An 11,753-nucleotide genomic window follows, 5' to 3' on the forward strand; every position below is an offset into this window, starting at 1 on the left:
TTAGGTAGCTACTCTGCCCTGTGTTGGTATATGGCATTAGAGAACATAAAGAAGGAATCATATCCTTAAACCTAGTTACAGCGCTTTCTGAAAGACTTCTAGTGTCATGAAACTTATTCCCCACTGCTGGGTAGTCCATCAGAGTAATGAAATGATCAGACAGAAGGGGGTTTTCAGGGAATACTGTTAAGTCTTCAATTTCCATACCATAAGTCAGAACAAGATCTAAGATATGATTAAAGTGGTGGGTGGACTCATTTACATTTTGAGCAAAGCCAACTGAGTCTAATAATAGATTAAATGCAGTGTTGAGGCTGTCATTCTCAGCATCTGTGTGGATGTTAAAATCACCCACTATAATTATCTGAGCTAAGCATTAAGTCAGACAAAAGGTCTGAAAATTCACAGAGTTCAATTCACAGTAACGACCAGGAGGACGATAGATAACAACAAATAAAACTGGTTTTTGGGACTTCCAATTTGGATGGACAAGACTAAGAGTCAAGCTTTCAAATGAATTAAAGCTCTGTCTGGGTTTTTGATTAATTAATAAGCTGGAGTGGAAGATTGCTGCTAATCCTCTGCCTCGGCCCATGCTACAAGCATTCTGACAGTTAGTGTGACTCAGGGGTGTTGACTCATTTAAACTAACATATTCATCCTGCTGTAACCAGGTTTCTGTAAGGCAGAATAAATCAATATGTTGATCAATTATTATATCATTTACTAACAGAGACTTAGAAGAGAGAGACCTAATGTTTAATAGACCACATTTAACTGTTTTAGTCTGTGGTGCAGTTGAAGGTGCTATATTATTTTTTCTTTTTGAATTTTTATGCTTAAATAGATTTTTGCTGGTTATTGGTAGTCTGGGAGCAGACACCGTCTCTACGGGGATGGGGTAATGAGGGGATGGCAGGGGGAGAGAAGCTGCAGAGAGGTGTGTAAGACTACAACTCTGCTCATCCAATTGTTTGTGAATTTTGGGTACACCATAAAATATTGGACAAAGAGGGTTTTCACTTAAAAGAAAAGCCATCTCTTTTTCTGTTATCCAGCCCTTCTTATGAGATGAATCAATAAATTCATGAATCATACTATTAATATTAGAGGTGGGATTGGAAGATAAGAGTTGATAGTGTTTGGCATTATTCAACAATTTCAGTATGCCATTTTCATACTTCTCCAACACCATAACTACAACAGCACCCCCCTTATCGGCGGGGCGGATGATGATATCCCGTCTGGATTCCAAAGATCGTAATACATCCAATTCACTCTTTGTCATATTCTTATTTTTAGATGGACATAAAGCCCCTAATTTAGCAAGTTCCCGCTCAACTACCTGGCTTACAGTCACTATAGTAGGATTTAAATTTTAAGATGGCAGAAAACTTGATTTCTTTTTAAAAGGAGTAACTTCTCTTGGAGACTCACTAATATTAGAATCCAAATCCCTTTTATTATTAGACTCATTGTTAGATTTAGAAAAAAAATATATTTCAAATGCAACTGTCTAAAGAATTTGAAAGAATCAACTATAAGAGAGAAAGAGTCAAGGTGGTTAGAAGGGCAAAGGAGAGTCCTTTCTGTAGAACCGCTGTCTCAGTATCTGTGAGGCCAGAATCAGAAATGTTAATCACAGTCTCCTCGGATGCGTCCACATGGACCAGTGAGTGGGCAGCGGGGGTTCTCTTCTTCTTCCCCCTCGAGCCCCGCCGCGTTTTACTCCTCGACGAGTGGGGCCTTGATCTAAAAAAGAGGAACTGCTGGATTGAGAGGCACCACGACCTCCAACGTCACTCAGTTCATTAGAAGAATCTCTCTCACTTGCCGTAGAAAGAGGCGTGTCCCTGTTTGTCTTAAGAAGAAGCAAGCGTTTATTCACAAAAAACTTCCTCTTTTTGCCATGTCAGTCATAAACTGATCCATCCACATAGTCTTTAGTGTCCCGTTCATACTTCCTTATCTTATATGCCTGTAGATCTTTTACAAAGGACGACGAGATGGAGGATTTCTCTATAATCTCAGCAAACACATCAGCATTGACCTTGCTTCTCATTTCTTCTTCCACTCGCAGCACATCCATTCTCAGTTTCTCTTGTTCAGATTTAGTCTTCTCAATTATCAAAAGCATCAGATCAAGGGAGCATTTATTTAAAATTTGCTCCCATTTCAAAATGAAGAGTTCATCATTCAACCCGAATGACAGAGTTTTATTAATGCGCAAACCACGCTGAATGCGCTTAGCTCTCCAATATTCAGACAAAGTTATAGAATGCCACAAAAATCTGGATTCAGGTTTCTTCAGATCTTCTAATTCTCTAGACAAAGACAGTATATTGGACTCTGAAGATTTAAGAGTATCCTTAAATAAGGAGTGAGGCAAAACAATTTCAGCACCTTGCTCATCAGTGAAAGACAAAGTTTGTGAACGTGCTGTAGTACTTGCGTTAATCAAGATATTTAATGTTCAAACTGACAGACGTTTTGTCATCAACTTTCCCTGTCTTTTGTTGCCACTGTCCCAACTTTTTTGAAATGTCTTGCAGACATCCATTTCAAAATGAGCAAATATTTGCACAAAAACAATAAATTTTATCAGATTGAACATTACATATCTTCTTTGTGGTGTATGCGATTGAATACAGGTTGAACAGGATTTGCAAATCGTTGTATTCTTTTTTAATTTACATTTTACACAACATCCCAACTTCACTGGAATTGAGGTTGTATTTGGTATTTTCTGTTTATCATACCTTAGTCATGTGGTTTATTCAGTTGTACTTTCTGTCCAGTTCTTGTTTTTTCCAATGTATTATGATTTTGTTTTTGGTTTTATTTTTCTGCTTCTTATACTGTAGTCTTTGTTTCATTCCTTTTTATTCTGCACATTACACAGTTGTCTTGGGTTTTGTTTTCTGTTCTGCAGTTATGCTGGTTCTCTCTCTTTGTTATGTTTATGTTTTCCTTTAGACTTTAGCCATGTGTAGAGTTTGTTATCTTATTAGTCACTGATTGTGGTCACCGTTTGTATTTCCTTCATTTACACTCTTGCACCTGTCTGTCTCTTCTTTGTCACGTTTTCCCCGTGTTCACTTACTCTCTTGCACCTGCCTGTCGCATCTTTGTCTCCATCTGCTTTATTCATACACTCACACTCTTGCACCTGCCTGTTTCATCTTCATCTGTCTGCCTTCATCACTCCTCTCTCTTGCATCTCTTCCCTTCTCTTGGATTCACCTGATCACGCCTCCCTTCGAGAACATTCTTCCACACGTGCATCTTGTGTCCCTAATTACATCACCTGTGTATTTAACAGTGGTGGGCACAGCTGACCAAAAAGTTAGCTTCGATAACAGATAATCAGATAACTGAAAAGTTATCTTTTATAAAGCTAAACCGATAAACCACCCCAAAAATTTAGCGGAAGCTTCGATAACAGATAATCAGATAACTGAAAAGTTATCTTTTATAAAGCTAAACCGATAAACCACCCCAAAAATTTATCGGAAGCTATAGTTAACCTGTAACTTCCAGTATTGTCTTCGGTACACTTGCAATTACTAACAAGCTGATTTTGAGTTTTAACACCACGGTCGCTTCTGGTAGCATTTAAGGTGACCACAGACCCAAATAATGAGTCAGCACTTCTGTCTTTGTGGGCCCTTCCCACTGCTGGAAGCTCCTGTTTACTACATGGCTTCCAGAAGCAGTTGCGAGGAACAGCAAAGCTCAACTCTCTACTCAATAACAGTGTCCCCGTGAGGAGGAGGTCTTGGAAAATAAAGCAGTGCTTATGGTTTTGAGTTATAAATAAAATACCGATAGAATAACTCCATTAATGTCAATTATGTCATTTGTACAAAGTTTAAATATATATCTTTTAATGTTAAATAATGCACTAATTCTGAAGTTTTGGAACAAACACAGACAGATGCCAAAGGGATTATAGGTAAAATGTGCCTCCGCTAACACTGATTGGTTGGCTCATTCATTCTATGTAAAAACCAACACGTTAATGTGATGTCTGTGTTGGTGTTTACATATAAATGTAAAATATGCCATTTTTTTATTTGTAGAAAAAAAAAAGGCATTTGGAAAACAAAGCCAAGTTGTAATTAGATAACAGTCTGATATAACTAGTGTCAAAATAAATAGAACTGTTCTGTCCTCAGTGCGTACTAGCACCTATGACAGGCAGCTAAACACTTCACTCCAATCAAAACTCTGCATTTCCAAGAGGTTTATTGTTGAAACAAAGTGTGGAACTAAAAGGAAATAAACAAAAATATTCAAACTTGGAATATTATATGCTCAATAAATGTACAAGGCATCAAATAAAAGAACTTCATGAAGTACAAATAGCTTAAAATAGCATAGCTAATGCTAATAGTATGCTAGAAAGAAGTGTGGATGAGATGAGCTTCTAAAGAGCTTACAACATAACTTTAACTGCTTTAACATAACAGAAAAGTATAAAAACATATCAATAATACATACTGACAACGCAAGCTTAAACAAGATGTGTGCTGTAGTGGCTGATTAAACACGGTGAGCTGCCTTCTCAACTACGTGACTTCTCACTTCCTCAATAAAGTTTTTTTTTCTCAACTCAAAAAAGACAAAACTGCAGAATTAGAATTGACCAGTAGATGGCGGTATTGAGCTTTAGCTTTTCCTTAACTGTAAAAAACAATGAAATTAATTAAACTAGATACATGAAATAATTTTTAAACTTTAACACTTAATATTAAGAACTAAAACAGAACAAGAACACTGCCATCTACTGGTGCCCAGATGTTCAGTACTTAGGGCGAATACTCCCATGAACACCACTGGCCAGTAGATGGCAGTAGAGACCGTGAAACTTGCCAAAACAAAATTCCAGATAAGCCGTGTCTGCTACATTTGAAATGCTTGGAGTTTAATAAACGCAAACTGAATTTCAGACATCTTATATATATTACTCTGGCACAAAGACGACAGACAGTGTTTGACATAAGCAAGACATTAAAGAGCAAACAGGAATCGATTGCAATGATTCCAATTGAAAATAATGGAGAAGCAACTTGGGCTTCTTCTGGCATTTTTACATAAAACAAACATAATAACAACATCTATAAACCCAGAGAATATATTCACGAGTGTTTTAGGCACAATATACAAGGAGGTTAATGCTGTTGTCCGTGTGGAGCGTGATCAGAGCATCTCAAATGCATTTCTTCTGTCGTGAATGTACTGAGATTACCCATAATGCACTGGGTACAGCATGTCCACACTAAAACCTTCAAAATTAATTAAATTATAAAACTTCAGACGTGACGTTAATTTAAATAACTTCTTGGAAATGAGTTTGGTTAAAATTTGAACCATAAGTTAAAACTGTATGCCTCTGGATGACTTGGGTGATATTGGCAGCATATTAGTATGGGATCAAAAGAAATGAGTTTTTTCTTTTTTGTGACCAGTTCTCCTTTGCTTGCAGAGAATAGAGTGTTTTTCTAGAACCAGCTCGCCTCTGTAGAGGATAGAACTGCGCATCTACTACAAAGCATTTAACAGGTAGGTATTCAACTGATTTTAGACTTCATAAATGTTTGTAACTGTTAAGCTTTGTTTACTCTGTCTGCAAAAATGTTAGCAGTCTAAAAATTATCGGACCAAAACGTATTGAAATATAATTGGTCCAGTGATGGTTTCCAAATTTATCTGAAAAGTTAATCTGATAATGAAAACGTTATCTTAAATAATTAGCGGATTAGCAGAACTGTGCCCACCACTGGTATTTACTGGCCCTTCACTTTCTGCACTCCCCTGCCAGTTCGTAGCGATCTTTGTATCCTCGTCCCAGCCTTTGTCATTGACCTGTTTTTACTTCATAGTGTATTGACCTTGCTCTGTATTTTGGACCTTGTTTTTGCTTCAGCCCATGTTACAGTTTCTCTCTGCGTTTTTGAACCCAGCCTGTCTTTTGACCACATTTTTGCCTTGCACTTTACCTGTACCTCTGCTTCGCTGCCTGCCTTCGTGTGGGCACAGTTCCACTAATCTGCAAACTGTTAATTATCAAAGCTAATGTTTTCATTATCGGATTTGCTTTTCAGATAACTTTGAAAACCATCTGCGGACCAATTATATTCCGATAAATTTTGGTCCAATAATTTTTAGACCGCTCACATATTTTTGCAGGCGTAGTAAATGAAGCTTTAATAGTTAAAAACATTTGTGAATTCTTAATATCAAAGATTGTAGTGTCTAATTGTTAAATGTTTTGTAGCAGATGTACAGTTCTATCCTCTGTTAGCAGAGGACAGCTGGTTTCAGGAGGAAAACTGGTCACAGTAGAAAAATAAAGCAAGGTGGAAAAAGAAAAAAAGATCATTTCTCTTGACACCATACTAACAATGTCACCCAAGTCATACAGATATATATATATATATATATATATATATATATATATATATATATATAGTCATACAGTTTTAACTTATGGTTAAAATTTTAACCAAACTAATTTTGGACAAGTTATTTAAATTAACGTCACGTCTGAAGTTTTATAAAATGAAAATAAAGATAAACTTTACTGATCTCACAGAGGAGAAATTCACGTTACGTCAGCTCTTAAAATATCAGTTATATGTTTTAGTTTTAAAGTATTGCACTAATTTTGAAGGTTTTCGCATTGGACATGCTGTCTCCACAGTGTATTATGAGTAAAAGTTCACGACAGGAGAAATGCAGTTGAAACGCTCTGATCAGGCTCCACATGGACAACAGCATTAAACTCTTTGTATACAAGGTCTGTTAGAAAAGAAACGGACCTTTTTATTTTTTGCAAAAACAATATGGATTTGAATCACGTGATTGCATCAGCCAAGCTTGAACCTTCGTGCGCATGCGTGAGTTTTTTCACGCCTGTCGGTTACGTCATTCGCCTGTGAGCACGCTTTGTGGGAGGAGTGGTCCAGCCCCTCGGCGGATTTTCATTGTCAGCAAAATGGCTGAGCGACTGCCGCTTTGCTGCATCAAAATTTTTTCAGAAACTGTGAGACAGCCAGGTGAAAACCATTCGTAAAATTCAGATGGCTTTTGGTGAAGATCTTATGGGCATCACACAGATTAAGGAGCATTACAACCGGATTAAAGACGGCCCACAGCGGCTGAGGGCGCGCCGTGCTTTGAGCGGCCATCGACAGGCTGAAACGACCAGATCATTTCCAAAGTGAAGGCTGTGTTGATCCGGGACGTCATCTGACTAGCACTTTTTCAGCACATTACACTGTTACAGGAGATTTTGTAATGAAAGACGTGCGGCGGAATTCGAACATCAGGACGGAGCCGCTAATGGCGCAGAACAAAAAGCACCTCCATGTTGGAAGTCTCACGGGACATGTTGTGACATGCTCAGCTCTTCCACCATTCGGAAGATTTAGACAGCTTTGGGTGGCTTTTCAGTTGAGTGAGTATCCGAGAAATTGTCAAAGAGCTGGGCATGTCACAACATGTCCTGTGAGACCAACACGGAGGTGCTTTCGTTCCGTGCCATTAGCGGCTCCGTGGTGAATTCCTCTGCTCCTGTTTTCATGACAAAATCTCCTTTAACAGTGGAATGTGCCAGAAAAGTGCTATGTCCACCTTTTCTGCCATTTCTCTGGTAGTCAGACGACGTCCTGGATCAACACAGCATTCAGTTTATAAATGATCTGGATGTTTCAGCCTGTCGATTGCAGCTCGGAGCACGGCGCGCCCTCCACCATTGTGCGCCATCTTTAAACCGGCTGTACCACTCCTTAATCTGTGTGATGCCCATAAAATCGTCCCTGAAAGCCATCTGAATTTTCCGAATGGTGTCCACCTGGCTGTCTTTCACAGTTTCTGGAAAAATTTGATGCAGCGCTGCTCCAGCCGTTCAGACATTTTCCTCACAATGAAAATCCGATGAGGGGGGAGGACCAGTGCTCACTCAAAGCCTGCTCACAGGCGAATGACGCAACCGACAGGCATGAACTCACGCATGCACACGAAGGTTCAAGCTTGGCTGATTCAAATCCATAAGGTTATTGCAAAAAATAAAAAGGTCCGATATTTTTCTAACAGACCTTGTATTGTGCCTAAAACTCTTGTGAATATATTCACTGGGTTTATTGATGTTACTGTCTTTGTTTTATGTAAAGATGCCAGAAGAAGCACAGGTTGCTTCTCCATTATTTTCAAATGGAATCACTGCGAGCTGCAATCACTTCCTATTTGCTCTTTAACGACCTGCTTATGTCCTACACTGTTTCCCCTTTGTTCCAGAGTAACATATATATATATATATGTCTGAAATTTGGTTTGCCTTTATTAAATTCCACGCAGATTAAATGTAATATTTGTTTTAGCAGGTTTTCAGGGTCTCTACTGCCATCTACTGGCCAGTAGTGTTCATGGCAGCATTCGCCCTAAGTATTGAGATATCCCATAACCTTTGCTCGCCAGAGAGTTGTTGCAGCCTCTTGCTGCAGCTGATGAAAAGAAATAAAAATGTACATTTTGGTTGCATAATGTTCATTTGCAATTGTCGTCATGAGGATTCTCTATGTGCTGTTTAAACCGCAGCGACTCTCTGGCGCGCAAAGGATTATGGGTTAGGGTCTGAACACCTGGGCGCCAGTAGATGGCAGTGCTCTATGCAATTTCACCCCTGGTTATATCAGATGGCTGTCTAATGACAACTTGACTTCTGGCTTTTGCAAATGGATTTTTTTACATATGAAAAAATTGGCATGTTTTACAAAAGTACATTTATATGTAAACACCAACAGACACGTCACGTTAACGTGTTGGTTGGTTTTTGGTCATTTGTTGTGTGGGCCGCTAAAGAGGAGGTACTGCTGGCCCACCACCACCACAGGGCACCCTGCCTGGAGTGCGGGCTCCAGGCACAAGAGTTCTGCTTTGGACAGACGTCTTTTATCTTCGAGCCTGCCCACGCGACACATTTTTGTGAATTGACTTCATTGACTATTATTGTAATCTGCTGTGTTTGTTGTGCTTATTCACAACAGTAAAGTGTTGTTATTTGACTTCCTCCATTGTCCGTTCATTTGCGCCCCCTGTTGTGGGTCCGTGTTCCTACACTTTCACAACAGGATATCTCGGCCAACGTCATGGACCCCGAGGGGCGTCAACCGGCTGTTGAACGGCCAATGGAAGAGCAGGGCGCACAGGCGTCTGCAGGAGGCATGATCAGTGAGTTGCAGCGAATCGTCACCGCTTTTACGGCTCGGTTGGATCTAATGACCGAGCAGAACGTCCTCCTTAACCGCAGGGTGGAGGCTCTCGCCGCGCAGGTGGAAGCGCGCCCTCAGGGCGCTGCTGCGGCTCCCCCTCCTGTCGATCCTGTGCGCAACAGTGATGTTCCACAGGTCGTTCAACGACCCCTCCCACCTTCCCCTGAAGCATACATAAGCCCTCCGGAGCCGTACGGGGGTTGTGTGGAGACGTGCGCGGACTTTCTTATGCAATGTTCGCTCGTCTTCGCACAACATCCCGTCATGTACGCGACTGATGCTAGTAAGATAGCTTATGTGATTAATCTGCTTCGCAGTAAGGCACGCGCTTGGGCTACAGCGCTCTGGGAGCAAAATTCACGGCTCCTTCTGATGTATGATGGGTTTGTGAGGGGATTCAGAACAGTGTTCGATCACCCAAATAGAGGAGAAATCGCTTCAGCCGTGCTGCTGTCAATGAGACAGGGGCGCCGGAGCGCAGCTGCTTATGCAGTCGACTTCCGCATCGCGGCTGCGAGGTCCGGCTGGAATAGCACTGCCCTCCGTGCCACCTTCGTAAACGGACTGTCGTTGGTCCTGAAGGAGCACCTGGTGGCTAAGGACGAACCGCGGGATTTGGACGGGCTTATTGATCTCGTTATACGATTAGACAATCGGTTAGAGGAACGCCGTCGGGAGCGAGGCGAAGGACGTGACCGGATACGCACCGCCCCTCTCCCTTCCGGGTTCGAAAAGGGGCCGCCCTCCCCACGCTCCACAGCCGCAGCGCTTTGTGGGGCAACAGCTCCCCCTGTTGACGTTGTTAGGGAAACGCACAGGGCCAAAATGGGGAGGCTGATCCGTGGAGAGTGTTTTCTCTGCAGCTCAACAGAGCACACACAGAGAGACTGCCCCAAACGGCCAAAACGTCAACACTCGCCCTTAGAGACTGGGCTAAGGGGGGGTCAAGACATTCAAGTGAGACACACACAAATTGGCACACGACTCCCAGTCACAATCCTGAGCGGGGATTTAACCCTTCAAGCCCGAGCACTGGTGGACACGGGGTCAGAAGGGAATCTGCTAGACAGCAGATGGGCAAAGGAGGTAGGGCTCCCTCTGGTGGTGCTTCCTTCGCCGTTGCAGGTGCGGGCACTAGATGGCACCCTCCTCCCTTTACTCACACACAAGACACAACCAGTAACTCTGGTGGTGTCTGGAAACCACCGGGAGGAGATTGAGTTTTTTGTAACTCCTTCTACCTCCCGCGTGATTTTGGGCATCCCATGGATGTTAAAGCACAATCCCCGGATCGATTGGCCGTATGGGGTGGTGGTTCAGTGGAGCGAAACCTGCCATCGGGGGTGTTTAGGATCCTCGGTTCCTCCCGGTTCCCAGGCTAAGGAGGAGGTCAAAGTCCCTCCCAATCTGACGGCAGTGCCGGTTGAGTACCACGATCTTGCTGACGTCTTCAGCAAGGATCTGGCACTCACCCTTCCCCCGCACCATCCGTACGATTGTGCCATTGATTTGGTTCCAGGCGCTGAGTTCCCGTCCAGCAGGCTGTACAACCTCTCACGACCTGAGCGCGAATCAATGGAGACCTACATCCGGGACTCATTAGCTGCCGGGCTGATCCGGAACTCCACCTCCCCGATGGGGGCAGGTTTCTTTTTTGTGGGCAAGAAAGATGGCGGACTTCGTCCATGTATTGATTACAGGGGGCTGAATGAGATTACGGTTCGCAACCGATACCCGTTGCCATTATTAGATTCCGTGTTCACCCCCCTGCATGGAGCCAAGATCTTTACTAAGCTGGATCTTAGAAATGCGTATCACCTGGTTCGGATCCGGAAGGGAGACGAATGGAAGACGGCATTCAACACCCCATTAGGTCACTTTGAGTACCTGGTCATGCCGTTCGGCCTTACCAACGCCCCCGCGACGTTCCAAGCCTTGGTTAACGACGTCTTGCGGGACTTCCTGCACCGATTCGTCTTCGTATATCTGGACGATATTCTCATCTTTTCTCCGGATCCTGAGACCCATGTCCAGCATGTACGTCAGGTCCTGCAGCGGTTGTTAGAGAACCGGCTGTTTGTTAAGGGCGAGAAGTGTGAGTTTCACCGCACTTCTTTGTCCTTCCTGGGGTTTATCATCTCCCCCAACTCCGTCGCTCCTGATCCGGCCAAGGTTGCGGCGGTGAGAGACTGGCCCCAACCCACCAGCCGTAGGAAGCTGCAACAGTTCCTCGGCTTTGCGAATTTCTACAGGAGGCTCATTAAGGGTTACAGTCAGGTAGTTAGCCCCCTGACAGCCCTGACCTCTCCAAAAGTCCCCTTCACCTGGTCGGATCGGTGCGATGCCGCGTTCAAGGAGTTGAAACGGCGCTTCTCGTCTGCACCCGTTCTGGTGCAGCCCGATCCTAGTCGCCAGTTTGTGGTTGAAGTGGACGCCTCAGACTCAGGGATAGGAGCCGTGCTATCCCAGAGCGGAGAG

This window comes from Thalassophryne amazonica, chromosome 6 (genome assembly GCF_902500255.1).
Source record: "Thalassophryne amazonica chromosome 6, fThaAma1.1, whole genome shotgun sequence".
NCBI lineage: Eukaryota > Metazoa > Chordata > Actinopteri > Batrachoidiformes > Batrachoididae > Thalassophryne > Thalassophryne amazonica.